General features: G+C 40.8%; 1 pseudogene; it reads left to right on the top strand.

Annotated features, from left to right (window-relative positions):
• Positions 1-9,825: 9,825 nt before the first annotated feature.
• On the top strand, positions 9,826-9,943 carry LOC124796881 (annotated as a pseudogene).
• The last annotated feature ends 575 nt before the right edge of the window (positions 9,944-10,518 follow it).

A 10,518-nucleotide genomic window follows, 5' to 3' on the forward strand; every position in this document is an offset into this window, starting at 1 on the left:
CTATATCTTGAGTGAGCCTTTGCATTTCCCTTTGCGTCTCCCCTGTCCGGTTACATTTGCGAATGACTCGTGAGAAGAATGATTGCTGGTAAGCCTCTCTTCTAGCTCCAATTCCTCGAGATTTCTCTTCGTGGTCACTACGCGATATGTACTTGTATGTGGGAGGAAGAACTATGTTGTCCGACTCTTGGCGCAAAGCACTCCTTGGAAATTTCAATGATAGGCCTATACATCTTCCTGGTGCACAGTGTCTCTCTTGTAGCGACTGCCAGTGGAGTTTGTTGAGCATCTTAATAACGCTCTCGTGCTGGCTGAACGACCTCGCGACGAAATGCGTCGCTCCAGCTACTTAAGGGCTAGCTGCTCAGGCATACTTGGATATACCGTTTCCCCGGAGTTGATTTTCTCATGTGTCCCCGTATTTAAGACTTCAGTAGTTCCAACCTACTTAACATATATCTGAAAATCAAAAGATCCAAAACATTCTTTCAGCTTGATCAACACTATCAAACCATTTTAATTTGCCTCTTTTAAAATAGATGAGGTGGGACACATGTGAACATAGTGTTTTTTGCGTTGATGTTTTGTTTCTAAAATGATTTGACACGATGGGAAATGGAAAAGTATAACAAATTGTGAACGATATATTTCTACACTCCCTGAATAATTCTGAGACGTATCCAATCAATTTAACACATTTTGCAATTCTTCACTTTCGCTGAGGATAGAAAAGTCATCACAGAATCTCATCATTGATATCCTTTCATCTCGAATTTTAATCCCACTGTTGAACCTATTCCCATCATTGCCTCTTCGGTCCATAGACTGAACAGCAGGAGCGAACGACTGCATCCCTGTCTTACACCTGTTTTATTCCAAGCATTTCGTACTTGGTATTCCACACTGATTGTTCCCTCTAATCGTTTATACATATTGTATATTTCTCTATAGCTTACTCATGTTCTTCTGAGAAGGTCGAGCATCTTACACCACTTTACATTGTCGAACGTGGTTTCCCATCGACAAATCCTATGATTGTGTTTCGATTTTTCTTCACTGTTGCTTTCATTATCCACAGCTACGTCTGAATTGCGTCTTTGGAGCCTTTACGTTACCTAAAGCCAAACTGACTGTCATCTAAAAAAATCCTTAATTTTCTTTACCACCATAATGTATATCATTCTTGTCAGCAACTTAGATGCATCAGCTGTCAGGTTAACTTCGAAGTAAGTCTCGCACTTCTCAGTTCCTGTAATCTTCGGAATTGTGTGGTTGATGTTGTTGCGAAAGTCTGATGGCACGTCACCAGTCTTACACACCATCGTAAATAGTTGTAATGGTTCCACGATTCCCCCCTCCCCAACGACGCTAAAAGTTCTCACAGAATATTATCTATCCCTTCTGCTTATTTGCTCTTAAATGATACAAACTTCTTTTAAATTCTGAGTTAAATACTGGCTCCACTGTTTGTTTCCTGTTGACTCTTCTTTCTTCTTCCACCACGTCATCAGACACGTCCTCCCTCTCATAGAGGCCTTCTATGTACTCTATCCACCAATGCGCTCTCTCCTCTGGATTTAACAGTGGAAATCCCTTTAGAACCATAACGTTACCGCCATTTATTTTAATTTCATGGAAGCCATTTTCATAAAGCCTTTTCCCCTTACCTTTCCTACACGTCGTGCTTATTTCATTCTTACGTGACTTGTATTTCTGTTTTCCTGACTGTCATTGGACATCTTCACTTCCTTCTTTGGTCGATTAACTGGTTAGTTTCTTCGCAGTTACATTTCTTGTACCTATATTTTTATTTCCAACTATGATGTTTAATAAAACACAGTTAGTTGCTTCTGACTTTCTTGAAAAGTTGGAGATGACAGTTTCACCTGTTTTTTCGTAAAACAGGGTCACTGCGCCGGCTGTTAACAAATGCTACTCTCAAAAGATATCGATCAGCGTTTTTCTAGTATAATTTCCTGTCTACTTAGTGTGTCACTAGTACTCCCTTTGTAACTGAAAATCACGAGTGTCAAGCAAGATAGCTGCTTCCTCACTGTTGGTAAGATAACCTCACTGGTTTTTTCCCCTCTCCCATTCCATACTAGGAAAGGGAAAAACCAACCGTTTAAAACCGACACCGTTGTTTTAGTTCCGAATAACCGTTATTTTCGGTATTTTTTGGTCTAGGCTGTAATAGGTTATATATCAGTTACCAATAGCAGCAGTGATAAAATTGGTGGATTTTAAACAAATCTTTTATAAAAAAACTTAATTTTTATTCCTCAAATTTCCGTTGCCTTGAAATATTGCGGAATAATATAACATTGGGAAAAGCGATCAGTGGTAGTTTTGTAACAACGTCGACGGAAACAAGGACCAGACAGATGACATATGAATTGGTACAGCACTGTTGAGACAATAATGTACCTGCTAATATGTGGCTTGGTCCATTGGATGGCACGAGTGTACATGTTTTGTGCAAAACTTGATCCGTCTGTGAGGTAGTTTCATGCTGTCGACGTGGGACATTAGTTCATTACAGAATGGCACCACCCACAGCCTGGAAGTATTTTGCGAAGTGCGGTACCGATGCCGTATGATGCTGCGTTACCTTTAAGGGGTTATGAACAGTGAACTTGCTAGCTCGGCATCATATAAGGAGATAATTTATAACTTAGCAATTCACTAAGTGTCTATAATAAGAATTAAAAGTAGTTGATCTGTTGCCCGTGCCCACGAAATGTGCCTTTATCTGTTTGTAACTCTTGAAAATGGAAAACATTAACACGAAAAATAGAGTTCTTCCAACTCAGTTTACACCCTTTAGCACTATTCCTAATGCTCAAATAGTGATCTTCGATTACAACCCGATTTTTCAGCAGTTTCAAACAATTAAAATCATTAGAAGAACGCTGGTGACTTTTTGTAGTATTCAGCCTGTTACCACTTTTCGAGAAAAGCAGCTAATTGTAGACGGACTAAGTTCCCTGTTTCTCTGTATATTTAATTTAGTATTTTCATTATATGTATCCTGAAACTGAGTGGGTCTATTTCTACGTTTATTAAAGGAAATAAGTTGAAAAGAAAAATGAAAATCTTTTTTTTCAGAAACCCTCATGGTAAACTGGCCTTGAAGAAACCAATATAACCGAAAATCGGTGGATTCCGCAAAAACCGCCATCCCTATCTCATACTATGTGATTTTAAATTTCTGCTTATCTTCCTATTTTTGTTTTAGAACATTGATTCCCCAACTACGGCTCACCTTGTAAGTAATAAGGAATATATCATACACGGGGTGATTATTATTAACGATTAAAAAGCTCCGAAGTGACGCAGACGACATTGAGACAAGTAACTTAACATAAGACATATGGAGCCGCGAATGCTGGGAAATGCCCCAGGAGTGGATGACAAATGTTGAACATGTGACGTTACCAGAGGACATACCGCGGCACACATGCAGCAGTTGAGCTTTTCGGTTTGTTGCACCTGATTATCCCAATGCAACTCAGGTATTCATTCGATGTGCCTCTGCGCCAACATGTCGTCTTCAGCGTGATGGGCACTACTTTTTCTTTTCATTGCGTGAGACCTACCGTACTGCACCATAAGTAAATGAGTGTAAGCTTTAGCTTCTCTACCATTAATGACCTACGTTTTCTCTACTGCATAACGCTCGTCAGAACAAGTCACATATACAACATTTATCACACACTTTTCGGCTCTTTTCTGGCATTTTCGGCTCCATGTATCTCATATCAAATTACTTGTATCAGCATCATCTACGTGGCAACGGCGTTTTTAAGTGTTGATAAGAATCGATTTACATGTAACATATCAGAGTCTAGAAAAAAATTATTTCTTAGAATTTATTGCTTCAAGTGAAGATACTCAAAAAATGTTTAAGAAGTACAAAAAAATGTTAAGAATACCTAGTTGTCAATACAGACGTGTTAAAATGTCCAGGAAGGGTCATTCCTACGGTCAAGTAACGTTACTATTACTAAAAGATGATAATTGGGAGTTATGGATGCGTAAACCTTACCAAATCTGCTAGTGTCATTATTTTGTCTTTCTTCTGGACTTTTAAATGCATAAAAGAGTTTTTCTTATCACTGACGTATTTATTCAGTATGCCTGAGAGCTGCGTACATTGGTTGTTGTAGGACAGCACCACTTGGCGATAATGGACTTCACCTGTAGTCTTCCTGATTTAAACAATGATTGTTTGTTTCCGAGCTGAGGATGGTAGACTACACAAGAAATTTAAAGATTTACGAAAATGTAAAATTTGTGTTATTGACATGCTTTGGAACTTCTGATCTATAAGATTGCTTATACATTCAAATAACGAACACTAACTCAGACCTGCAAGTCTAGTAAGTTCGATATCTCCGAATACATCGTAGACCTATGATCAACACCAGCTCTACTCTTTCCGACTATTACCGTACGTGGAGTGGTGCTCACGTCTATGCAGCAGTTTTGGCTCTCTGAAACATTCGTTTTAGGTTCGTGCACAGGACCAGCACCTCCAGTCAGACCCTTGCATACTGTGAACAGTTACTGTTAATTTGAGCTTTTGGAAAAATTCTAAGCGAATGAATTCCCATACGAAAGAGGTGGCTTACGAATGACTCGCTCGAGATGTTCTTGACCTTGGCGTCTTAGCCTGTGAGTACATCTTAGTCTGGTACCCATTCAGGGTAGGAGTAGTGGAGGAGGTAGATAAGATTCAAAGAAGAGCGGCGCAGTTTGTCTTACGAGAGTGTCACGGAGATGCCCATTAATCTATACTTACAAGACACTACAAGATATGCTCTGTGGTTCAGAAAGAGGTCGGCTATTAAAATTCCGAGACCTTACATTCCAAGAAACGTCGGGCAATCTACTACTTGCTTCCACTCAGATCTCGTTGTCTGGCCACGAAGAGGAACGTCGGGGAAATTGTTTCCACAAGCGTTCTCATCCATTTTCTGTGAATGGAATGTGGTAAGGAAGAAATTATAATGCCTATAGAAGCACATTCTGCAACTCACCGTAATGTGACTTCTGGAGTATACTAAATTATAATAGTAAGAAATTAGATTATTGCGTACGTTCATAGTGTTTTTGTTTTGCATATTGGTACTCTGATTTCTATGGGTTTATTTATCGAGTGCCATTTTTTGTTTATAGTTCACTATTGCTATTTGAGTCTACATATCGTCATTTTGTCATTTGGAGATAGTGTGTGGAGCTGTAGACGCTGCCAGTGGAATGCCAAGTGGAGAAATCATAACATTACCGACATATTCTTTTCTTTGGGGCGATAGACGGGTAACAAAGGATGAGGCAGCGGGAAATATTGGCGCCGTGTGAGCGGATAACGCCATTGGACAGGACACGCCAAAAAAATGGTTTTCTCGTTTTAAGGGGATCGTTTTGACATTAGTGACTCTCTATGTTCAGGAAGAGCTTCAAGGTTTGATGAAGATCGTTTAAAGGCATTCGTCCACAATAATTCACATCATTGTATTAGAGAACTGGAAAATTTTATGAACGTTGGTCATTCCATTATCGAGTGCGACATTTGCATGCTATGGGGAAAGTTGAAAAATTGAATGTGTGGATTCCGCCTGCCCTAAGACAAAGTCACAAATATCGGCCGGTGGTCATATATACGTTTTTGCTTGCTCGCCATCAATTGGCTCGCGAACAACACCGACCATTCCTGTTCTGTATGATAACTGGTGACGAGAAATATTGTTTTTATGTTAATGTAAGGAAAATAAAGGAATGGCTGAGCCCAAACAAAGCAGAAATTACCCGTACAAAGACCTGCGCGCATCCACGAAACATAATGTTTGTGACGAGGGCCTCCCGTCTGGTAGACCGTTCTCCGGGTCCAAGTCTTTCGATTTGACGCCACTTCGGCGACTTGCGCGTCGATGGGGATGAAATGAAGATGATGAGGATAACACAACACCCAGTCCCTGATGGTAGAAAATCTCCGACCTAGCCGGGAATCGAACCCGGGCTCTTAGGATTGACATTCTGTTGCGCTGACCAATCAGCTACCGGGGGCGGACATGTGTCTGGTGAAATAGCGACTGTGAACTGCTACACCAAGGTGTAACCATCGCTGCTGAAATTTACTGTCAACAATCGAGACGTGTTGCAGACGCACTCCAAGAACAACAACCAGGAAGACTGCACGAAGCGATGCTACTTCATGACAACGCCTGACCGCATTCCAATTCCACTAGACGGAGTTGGGCTGGGAAGTCATACACCTCATTCACTTGACCTCTCCCCCTCAAATTTCCACCTTTTCCGCCCTCTGTCGAGCAACCTTCAAGGAACTTCCTTTCCTGATGAGAATGCCCTCCGAACATGGCTCGACTAGTTCTTCGCCTCAAAACCACATGACTTCTACAACCGCTGAATCGAAAAGTTACCTCAGCGTTAGCAGAAGGTTGCAAAAAGTGAAAGAATATATATTGTTGATGATTGAAATCTCTGTTATGCGAATCTCTTGTATTTATTAAACTTCGGAAAAATACTACGAACTTATCCACAAATGTAGTAAAACAGATCACCGAGTTTGTGCCGCCCGTTAGAGTTCCGGGACATATATAGCACTGCCTCAACACGCAAAGACGGTAATTTTGTTGGGTGTTTGTAGTACAGACATAAACGTTCAAAGAAAATGTCCAGACTTCAAAGATCATTTGTGTCCTGGCGCATTGGTTTATTGGTTTCACAGTACACAAGAGATGTGCAGATCACCGACAAAGTAAAGTTTTGTACCGTATACGTATAATACTGTTGTAATGTTTATTTTAGAAGTTCTGAAGCTAGTAATTTGGCAACACTCAACTGCATATTCTTGAAATAAAATCATTGTATTATTGAAAATTACTGTATTATTTCATTGCTTAATCCTTTCGTGGCTTGAAATTTGTATTAAAATACTCTCTGAAATTAAAGATAGTGAAATTCGATAAACACTTGTGGCGTACCTTTCTAAATCCTTAAGCTGGTGTTGAAGTGAAGGTTGGCTGTTGAGCAAGCGGATTGTACTTTTCAAACCTAGGTTGTTAAATATTGTGCGAAACGCATGTGTATTTTTGAGAAGGAACAGACGCAAGCCTTTATTGTATGTATATTGGTTTCCGTATGTATATTTTGATGTTTGCTTACATTTCGACTCAGGTAGCAAATTAATATAAAACGTCAGGCATTTTAGTAATTAGTGCAAACAGATGACTAGGATGCAACTACTATTCATTTCTATGTCTCAGTTATTCAGAACCATTTCATCGACTACATAACGAATGAAAGTAATATACGAGTATACGCCCAGTTTCTTTCTACGTCCGTCATAACTCTTCCTATATATCTGGTAACAGCAGGCGTTTCCAGGTGATTTCATTAAATGATACAACAGACGGATTTAACGATATCATTTAATGAAATCACAACGACTTCTGCTGGGACCAGCAGAAAAGCAAACACTTCAAATCGCTTCTTGTTCCCGCTCAATTCGATACGAGGTGTGTAATGTTTTATCACTGATAGGGAAAGTCGTGGTATTCTTACAAATCCGTTACATACCACGGCTTGACACAGTTTCGTCTAGGGGAAATGAAGGCAAACTACACCTTATTCGTTTAATTTTCTTCCTAAAAAGTAAACGGTAGAAAAGAAGAGTAAATAACTAAAGAAGTATTTCTGTTGGCTACCGATCTACTTCCAGTGGCCAACGCGCTGGTTGATCATTTTACAGTGAGATTGCAAAGTACAAGGTTTTTATTAAAACTGGGCAAGTAAATTCATTCTAGTGTTGATAATAGTCTAACAGAACATTTTTAATTTTATTCTAGTGCGTCAGTTTTGTGTACTTTTCGTAAATTTTGCATTTTCTAGTAAGTTACTTGTTAGCCTTAGCTAATTCGTAGTACGTGGAGTTATTTAGGATTCCGTGCAGTATTTCTTGCTGCTTGGTAACTTCATTGAAAATAACTTAGATACAATGAAAGGTACTTTGCTTACGAGTTAACATCTATTCTGTACGCATATTGGCTTGCGACCATGTTACAGTTTGATGTTTGTCCTTAACAGCCGCCACAAACATTGTGTGATTCTATGTACTGTGAAATTTGTTCCCACTAAGGAATAAAAATTAAAACTAAGGTTATTGCGTAGTGTTCGCGTATGTGACTGCATAAAATACTTATGTCACGGCTGATAATCGACGAAATGCATATCAGAAGCTGGAGGGCAGATTTTATAGTGCGCTGGTGAGATTCTCTTTCAGAATAACTTTTTAGTCTCTTTAGTAAAACCGAACTTGCACTTTGGTGATGACGTCCCACTTCCCAGATTCACTACATTACCTGTGTTGGAATAAAGCAATTTTTATTCAGAGAACTATCACCAGGTAGTAAAACATATGCAGTGCATTATAGTTTTTAGGATACAATGCTACATTTTAAGCTATGTGTGAAACAATTGAAGCTTAAATATGAAATACACTGATGGAAACAATATCCCAACGAGAAGAAGGAATTGTGTGAGATAAAGGTAAGTTGGTAGGCGTCTTTCCACATCTGAAAGATGATGGCCATTTAAATACCGGGCCAGTCACATAAGAGTGGTGCCACTAGCGCCACTATGAGAAAGCAAATCAGATTTGATTTAAATACGAATAGTTCTCACGAGAATGTACTGTCGCAAGAGATGGCCACGAAGCACTGGAAAGACGAAGGCTACCGTATTCGGCGTATGTCTCTGGCGTATCATACTGGGTCTGCAGCAGCAAATCGAACTGCACTTGGCACCACAGCAACACAATGAACTGTTACAGACAGGTTAATTAGAGAACATCTCCGAGATAGACGTTCCGCAGCCTATATTCCACTGGTCCCAAACCACCGCAGTTTGCACGAGAGCTTGACACACTGGGCTACACCTGAGTTGTAATCTAGAGTTGAATTTCGTACGGCACCAGGAGCCCTCTCGTAAATAGTCCACTCACCCTCAATGTAAATTGGTATGTCAGTCTGGTTATTCGACTGTTGTGCTTACATTCATGAGCAGCATTACAGGTGGTGAATTCCAAGATGGTAACTCTCGCGCACGTACTGCTGTTGGAACACAACGACCTCTACAGTGTGTCGATGTGTTTCCTTGGCCTGCTCGATCACTACATCTGTCCCGAATCGAAAACGTGTGTAATACCATCGAATGACAGTTCCAGCGTCATCCACAACCAGCTTTAACCCTCCTTGTATTGACCGACCAAGCGCAATAGGCATGACACTCCAACCTACAAACTTACAACTGGCATTTAGCTGGTTATTAAGGTACCAGCATTTCACATTTGCAATGGCTTATCTCGCACATACAATAACCTGCCTAATCATTTAAATATGTTACCTGGACAAATGCGTTCCAGAAATTAAATTAATTATTTCCTGGTGTTGGGAATTTTTTCGGCAATGTAGATAAAAAAAGGGAAGTCAACAACTTTATTTTGAACCTATGGCACAGTTAGCTCCTCGAGTGAACATTGCAAAATAAATTGCATGCAGTGATCACTTTTGTATCGGGTGTCTAGCAAAAGACCATTGGTCACAGTGGCACACAAATCTGCACATCTTCAATGGACGGAAAAACATAGATACTGGACAGTAGGTGAGTGTGTTCCGACAAATCGCTTTGTTCTCCGTTTTAAATGACGCAAGGCGTCCATTATATCAGCTTAAAAGGTGTTCATCCTGCAGTGTTCAGAGGGGGCTCGTACTGAGAAGTTTTGGGGGTAGTTTTCGTAACATGGCCAACGGCCTTCCCGCAGTGGTAACATCGGTTCCCTTCAGGTCACCGAAGTTAAGCGCTGTCGGGCTGGGCTAGCACTTGGATGGGTGACCATTCGGTCTGCCGAGCGCTGTTGGCAAGCGGGGTGCACTCAGCCCTTGTGAGGCAAACTGAGGAGCTACTTGATTGAGAAGTAGCGGCTCCGGTCTCGGAAACTGACACACGGCCGGGAGGGCGTTGTGCCGCCAGCATGTCCCTCCATTTCGGCATCCAGTGACGTCTATGTGCTGAGGATGACACGGCGGACGGACGGTACCATTGGGCCTTCATGGCCTGTTCCGGAGAAGTTTAGTTTTAGTTTATTTTTCGTCACATGACTTCAACTCGCTCGGGCAGGTTACCGCGGACATATAACAGGATTAATGAAAAGCCACTCCAGTTGCTTAATTCGAACTTCACGATATCCACTCATATATGCATCATACACTGAGGTGAGAAAACTCCTGAGATATCTCCAGATATCGTGACGGACCTCCTTTTGCCCACAGTAGTACAGGCAGCTCGAAGTGGCATGGTCCCAACAACTCGTTGGAAGTCACCTTTTATTAAGCCATGCTGTCCCTATAGCCCTCCGCAATTACGGTAGTGCTGCGGGTACAAGATTTTGTGCTCGAACTGATCTCTGGCTTATGCTCCATAAATTTTCTGTTGGAT

This window comes from Schistocerca piceifrons, chromosome 4 (assembly GCF_021461385.2).
Source record: "Schistocerca piceifrons isolate TAMUIC-IGC-003096 chromosome 4, iqSchPice1.1, whole genome shotgun sequence".
In the NCBI taxonomy this organism is placed as follows: Eukaryota; Metazoa; Arthropoda; class Insecta; order Orthoptera; family Acrididae; genus Schistocerca; species Schistocerca piceifrons.